Source organism: Ursus arctos, unplaced genomic scaffold, assembly GCF_023065955.2.
Source record: "Ursus arctos isolate Adak ecotype North America unplaced genomic scaffold, UrsArc2.0 scaffold_10, whole genome shotgun sequence".
Taxonomy (NCBI): Eukaryota; Metazoa; Chordata; class Mammalia; order Carnivora; family Ursidae; genus Ursus; species Ursus arctos.
In genome coordinates this window covers 69,998,207-70,005,712 of record NW_026622764.1, presented here as the reverse complement: position 1 = coordinate 70,005,712, position 7,506 = coordinate 69,998,207, and the positions used below count along the sequence as shown (strand labels likewise).

General features: G+C 43.7%; 1 long non-coding RNA gene across 1 annotated transcript in view; it reads right to left on the bottom strand.

Moving 5' to 3' along the window:
- Positions 1-4,931: 4,931 nt before the first annotated feature.
- Positions 4,932-7,506, bottom strand: part of LOC113251034 (uncharacterized) — a 28,425-nt gene continuing 25,850 nt past the window's right edge. Inside the window, exons 6-7 of the long non-coding RNA XR_003314301.4 lie at positions 6,182-6,297; positions 4,932-5,227 (exon numbers count right to left, since the gene is read on the bottom strand). This is a non-coding gene — a long non-coding RNA (uncharacterized LOC113251034). The remainder of the gene's footprint in view (positions 5,228-6,181; positions 6,298-7,506) is intronic.

The following is a 7,506-nucleotide window of genomic DNA, read 5'->3' as shown; positions in this document are numbered from 1 at the left end:
TCAGCGATGGAGAACTGCAGGAAATGGGGCTTTGGTCCAGACATGGATGGGCTCCCTAGAAAGGGGCAACACTTTTTAGCAAAACAAGCCCTGAGAGAGATCCGTGATAAGGTGGGGATGTTGGCTCACACTTGGCTCCAGAGCACAAGGCTGCTGGGTACTCTGGCAGCCCCCCCCCCACTTCAGCATGATACCAGGGGAGCATTTTACAGGCTCCCCGGCACCATCTGCCCCCCAGCTCAGAAGGAGGATGCCACGGGTGGGGACATCACAACCAGGCAAGGCCTCACCATCAGCAGGGACTGAGGGCCACACTCTGGACCCCAGAGGCCAGTCCCAGCTCCCTGGAAGCCAAAGACAACCTCAGAACAGACAGAACTTGCTCTTGTCCCCTACCCCATCACAGACATGACAAAATGTTAAACACGACTTCCTAATCCAGAGCCTATCCCGAGAGAAGGAAATGAAAAGACAAAAGGGAGGGTCCTGACCAGACTGAGGGGTTAGTCCAAAGCAGCACGGTTTAAACCGGAAGTGACTGAGTTACTCAAGTTGGCCAGAGCCACACTTCCACCATTGTGAGGAAATGGGGCTGGTGAGCAGAGCTGGCTTTGTTACAAAGTCTGTGGGGTTCGTCTCCTCCATACACATTGTGTGCCCAGCAAACAGCCACAGAAACGTATGACTCATGCATTAGGTCCTCTGCGGTTGGGAGGGGCTTTGGATGTGACCTAGGTGGAGCCTATCACTTTCGCGACAAGAATCCAGGACCCAAGGAGGAGCGGGGATGTGCCCGTTCCCCTGCCTCTGGGGCCAGCTCGTCCCACCGCCCTCCCTGCGTGCCCCGCTCTGTTTGACCCTGAATGCAGGAGGTGCCACAGAGAGGGGAGCAGGAAGACAAATCATGCTTCACGGGACGGTAGAGATTTAAACAAAAGGACTCAATAACCCCAAGTATCATATTGCCCATGTATATATCAAAGATGTGGAATTTGGAGAGTAAAGAGATTCTGTTTCTCTTTTTTCTTTATTTTTTAGATCAGAATCAAGGTGGTGCAGAGTGGGGTTTGAGGAGTGGGAAGGCTAAGGCAGCTTCCTGTCCTTGGCAGGCCCCGGGCCTGGGTGACTTGGGATCGGGGGTGAGGTACGTGGAGCCATGATCCTGAGAGGCTTGGAGTGGCAGGTCCTTGCTGGGCATTTCAGCAGCTAGGGAGTGAAACTCCCATCATTCCTCACTCAACAGAATGTACTTTACTTTTTATAGGGAGGATGCTTTCCAAAAATGTATGCCCACTGTCACAATTATCTCACACTTTTTCATAGTTACAGAGAAGATGCAAACCCAATTTGTTCTTAATTTATGTGAGAGTACAGACCTGGCCCAACTCCCTCTCAGCTTCTAAGCCAAGAATAGAATATGTTAGTGTTGAATTAAGGAGTCAGGGATCATCATTCTCCGATGATTAAGAATTTGTCTTCCCTATGCTAATGCTTCATTTCCCCCATGGAATCAGTTATGTGTAGCACAGAAGCAGAAAAATGTATTTAAAAGCTTATTATAAGTAATCTCATAAGCTTATTATGATTACACTTATTCCAAGTAAGTGAAAGCAAAACATCTTTATATAGTGTTTAGATAAGCCCGATGATGTTTTAAGAAGCACTTACTGAATGAAAAGTGTCTCAGTGATTACAGGCAAATGTCACTATCAATTTCATTGGATGGAATAAGCCTAGACTTTATTATGTTAATCACATCCGACATTTCTATCCAGTTATTGTTCTTACATGATAAGGCAAGTTTTCAAGTTTGTGAACCTGATTTACCCAAATTGTTTCTTGCTGACTTTTTAGGGGTGATGATGGGGGTGGGGAGAGAGGAAGGAAGGTGAGGGAGACCCTTGGGGCCTTTGGCTGTGGGATGATCATAAGCCTATGCTTATGTCCATCCACAATAAACAGTCAAAAATGAATCCCAGGAGCAGGTCCTGGGAGCAAGGAAGGGGTCCGCGCTCAGACGCACACATGAGGCTGAGGATGAAAGAGCCAAGGGGGAAGGTTGCTGTCCTTTCTGATTATACCCCCCTGCCCCAGGTGATGTGACATTGAAGCAGATGAGGGTACCTGGCACCATATCCTTGCATTGCATGTTAAAGAATAGCTAATCATTCTCCAAGATTTTTTTGTGCAAGACTCAAAGGTAACAGTAATGTAATGACCTTATGAATGTCACGGCCGTGCTTAGCCTTCCACACACACTATCTAATTCAACACTTCTACATACCATAGGAGGGAGGTGTGATGGACCACTGCTACAGACTGAATGTTTGTGTCTGTCCCAAATTCATATACTGCAACCTAATCCCCAAGGTGGTGGTATGAGGAGGTGGGGCTTGGAAAGGTGATAAAGTCATTAGGATAGAGAGCCCATAAAAGGGATTATTGTCCTTATAAAAGAGACCCTGGAGAGCTCCCTCCCCACTTCCATCATGTGAGGACCCAGTGAGAAGGTGCTGTCTGTGAACCAGGAAGCAGGCTCTCACCAGACCCTGAATCTGTTTGTGCCTTGATCTTGGACTTCCTAGCCTTGAGAACATGAGAAATACGTTTCCTATGTTTATAAGCCACTCAGCCCTGTAGCAATTTGCTATAGCAGCCTGAATGGCTAAGACAACCCCTTTTTATAGATGAGAGGGCTTTGCTGTGCTGTATAAACATGGGAGTGGGGAGCTGAGGTCTTAAGGATATACACTGGCTTTGTTTTATTTATTTATTTTTTATTTTTATTTGTTTTACAAATTTTATTTATTTGAGAGAGAGAGAAAGAGAGAGAGAGAGCATGCGAGTGAGAGAGCATAAGCAGGGAGAAGGGGAAGAGGGAAAGGGAGAAGCAGTTTCCTGGCCAAGCAGGGAGCCCGATGCGGGGCTGGATCCCAGGACTCTGGGATCATGCCCTGAGCCGAAGGCAGACGCTTAACAGACTGAGCCACCCGAGTGCCCTCTTTGTTTTATTTCTTTTTCTTTACTTTACTTTTCTTTTATTTTCTTTTCTTTTCTTTTCTTTTCTTTTCTTTTCTTTATTTATTTTTTATAATAATTTTTTATTATGTTATGTTAGTCACCATACAGTACATCCCAAGTTTTTGATGTAAAGTTCCATGATTCATTACTTGCGTATAACACCCAGCGCACCATGCAATACATGCCCTCCTTACCACCCATCACCGGCCTATCCCATTCCCCCACCCTCCTCCCCTCTGAAGCCTTCACTTTGTTTCCCAGAGTCCATAGTCTTTCATGGTTCATTCCCTGTTCTCTTTACCCCCCCCCTTCTTCCCTTTCTTCTCCTACCGATCTTCCTACTTCTTACGTTCCATAAATGAGTGAAACCATATGATAATTGTCTTTCTCTGCTTGACTTATTGCACTTAGCATTATCTCCTCCAGTGCCGTCCATGTTGCAGCAAATGTTGTGAAATTGTTCTTTTTGATGGCAGAGTAATATTCCATTGTATATATGGACCACGTCTTCTTAATCCAGTCATCTGTCGAAGGGCATCTCGGCTCCTTCCACGATTTAGCGCTTTTATTTCTAATATCAACACAATCCTTACTATGTGCCAGGCACTCTTCTAAATGCTCAACTCAGGCTAACTTGCTTGCCCCTCATAACAACCCTGAGGCTGCTCACTCGCCCAGGGAGCTGGAGCGGGACCGTAGACCCTTTGGTGGTTGGTTCCAGTCTGCTCCACACCCTGTACCATGGTGCTTCTCTGAGCAGCAGCAGCGCAAGCTTGCATCCCACCCTGTGTACCTCTCCTTCCTAGCCCTGATCCCTTGACAGCCATGTGATTATTTGTTTTCTCCTTCACCACCATCACTTTGTGCACTCACAAAGGTGAAGACTAGATCTTCTATACTCACCGCAGTCTTCAGGACCCAAAACAATACCCAGCACATTGTACGCCCTGGAAGAGAAATCGACCTTTTCTATTCTTGTGTGATAATCATGCAGAACTGAGCTGACGACACAGTTTTATAATTACTCTTGTTTGTTTGAAATTGATATACACTAAATACATGAGACATTTCTAAAGCCTGAAAGAGTCTAAACACTATGGTTTTGCAAAAGAGTGACTTGAGAAATCATCTATTAAAGATGTACTAGTTTCTGGGCAATCTGTTAAGCATTTGACATGCATCGTCTCATTTAGTTCTTATAACAACTCCATAAAGTAGGTACGATTTTGTCTATTTTGTTTTTTTCCATTTCAGATGCACTCACACAACGTTGGGCTACAAATCCTTAGTTCAGCGCGCTCTGTCATTGTTTCAGGCATGGCCCTTTTTCATTCATTTTTTATTCATTTATTCATATATTTTTTGAATAAAGTTGATACAAAACGTTACATTAGTTTCAGGTGTACCACGTAGTGACTGAACAAGTTTATACATTATGTTCTGTTCACTGCAAGTGTAGCTCCCATCCGTCCCACCAGACAGCACTATTACAGTACCGTTGACTATGTTTCCTATGCTGTGCTTTTCGTTCTTGTGACTTATTCATTCTATAACTGGAAGCCTATACCTCCTGCTCCCCTTTGCCCATTTTGCCCATCTCTCCATCCCCTTCCCCTCTGGCAACCATCAGTTTGTTCTCTGTATTTTGGAATCTGACTTTGCTTTTTGTTTATTCATTTATTTTGTGCGTTGCTTTGTTTTGTTTTGTTTTTTTAGATTTCACTTATGACTGAACTCGGATGGTATTTGTCTTTTTTCAGTCTGACTTATTTTGTGTAGCATAATACCCTCAAGGAACGTCTGTGTTCTCTCAAAACCTTTACTTATATTTTAAGTAATAAAATGAACTTGCCAATGAACTTCCCACCCAACCCAAGACCAAGAACATGAATGTTAACTTACGTCCATCTCTACGCTCCTCCCATTCCCTTCTCTTGCTCTCCCCACACATAACCACTATGCTGAATTTTGTATTTCTTTTTCTATTGTTTGCCTCATGCTTTACTGCTGAGTTTTCATTATTTTTGGACTTTATAAAAAGAGAGGCACACTTTTGTTCATTCAGCATTGTATTTCTGACATTCGTTGATGTTTTCACGGCGCGCCGCCATTCCTCTGCTTTCTCGGCTGTGTCATTTTTCTGCACATTCTTCTATTGATGGGCATTGCAGTTGCTTTCTGGTTTTGTTTTGATGAAAGGCTGTCTCTGTTGGGTGTAATGCCGATTTTAAAGAGGAAAAAACTGAGGCAGAAACTCGCCCAAGATCTCCCAGTCAATGAATGGCTGAATCAGGATTTGAACCTAGATCTCCCCAGCGCTAAAACATGCAGTCTTTCAGCATTAAGTTACTTAAGTTACGCAGCCTTTATCCGTCTTCCCGTGAGACAAAGATAACAGGAGGTAAAAAGCACATTTCCCTTCCTTATTTTACTGGTAGAAGTTTGCCCCACCCTCTCTTTGTCTACAGGAGAAGTAAAACTTGTAAGTTGGGTTAATTAGCCATTCAAATAAAATCACCCTCTTGGAGGCAGTAGCTATCCGCTCCTTTCCATTTCAAAGTGATACTGTTGGGTACAAAATTTTCTGAGACCACGCATTCAAACACTTTGACTTTGCACCTATGATCTGTTTAGCTCTCAGTTTTGGACCTAAATTCCCTTTGCAATAGGATCAATACTCTGTGTGTGTGTGTTTAAATCAAATGTTCTAAAGAAGAAAATGAAGAAAAAATTAAGAAATATGTTAGTTTCTACAGCCTGTTATAATCTTTCTAGAAACAAGATAACTAAAATCACCTGTTCAGATTAAAAATAGATTTTACATGGAAAACAGCTCGGTAAAGTAAAAGAAGCTCTAATCATATAAACTGTAGATCACAATTTTAAAACAGAAATGATTTCACTTATCTATGAAGGACTTCCCCCCCAAAAAAAGCTTAGTTATTTAGAATTTAGAAAAAAATAGAAATGAATGCAATATGTGTATTTATAGTTTATTCTTTGAAAAAAATAGATATCTCTGTACTTCAGGTGCTAAACAGTGTAAACTTCGAGTTTAGGTAGGTGTTAAATGTGGACCAGATTGAGGTCTGGTTTCTACAAGGTTATGACCTTCCACCCTTGACCTGCTCCCAAACCTCAGTGCCTCCCGAGTTCTCACCTGTTCTCACAGCAGACCATTCTGGGGACAGCCCACTTCCTCCATAGCTATTTCTCACGTCTGTTTCCAGTCTTCTTCTGAGCATGTGGACTTGGGACATGCAGATGTTTTCACTGCTGTTTAAAAACAGAAAACAAAAAAAATTTAAAAACTCACATAACAACTTCACTGAAAGTTTAGAAGATAGAGGGGATAAAATCTAACATGCTCTCACCCATTTGATGTCCACCATTGGTGTATTTCCTTTTCATCCTGGCCTGCCACACATTAGTTATCATGGTAAAAAGAGCTAGTCTTCCCTTCCCTAGTCTGCAGGTCCTAGTTTGGATTTGCCCAGAAGCAGACCCTGAGAAACAGTAATTTCTGTGGGAAACACAGGCAATGCTGGTAGGGTAACGGGGAAGCGTTATAGGGAGGAGAAACAGCCAAAGAAAAGTGTACTTGGGAAGTGATAGAAGCTTATTCCCCCAAGAAAATTTGGGGACATGATGCAAAACACACACCTCAAAATAATTCTACTCTAGGAGCTGGGTCCTTTATACGTCAACTCGTCAACTCGTCAACTCCCCGCAGTCATTGTTTGAAGACTGCGGGAGTGGGGTGTGGAGAAGGGGAGCTAATTCCTTAGCTGTGTGTGTGTCCCCAGGTGGGGGTGGTCGGGGAAGGAGCTCCCACATTCAGATATGCTCAATCTGGCAGTTGGAACTTGGCTGAAACGACTGAGAGCCCTGAGTGACATGGGCGGACTCAGAGTGTCTGCTATACTGCTTTGTTTACTTAACATTAATTACAACACCAACCCTTCCTTGTTGCTACACAGCCTTTACATTGATGAGATGAATTTCCGCATATTTCCTAATGAAATCAGAATTTAACTATCCCTCTAATATTGGATATGTGCATTGCCTCAAAATGGAATGAGTGGGTTGGCAGCAAGTGGCTAACTCATTTCTGTCTAAATTCTAAGAGCAGGGAGCATATACCCAGGAATGGAAGAGTCATATGTTCTTAAAGATATTGGAAGATCTCCTGGCAAATGAGCCAAGCAGAACATCTCAGATGAAGACGCCCTGAGAATCATGACCACGTAGCTTATGCAGGATGGGTTCTGAATAGGATGCACTGTTATTCTGAGTGACACTTTGGAGCGTGTTCACGCGACACTTGTACTTCATTCTTCAGAAGTTCTAGGATCTGGGGCGCCTGAGTGGCTCAGTCGTTAAGCATCTGCCTTCGGCTCAGGGCGTGATCCCGGCATTCTGGGATCGAGCCCCACATCGGGCTCCTCTGCTGGGAGCCTGCTTCTTCCTCTCCCACTCCCCCTG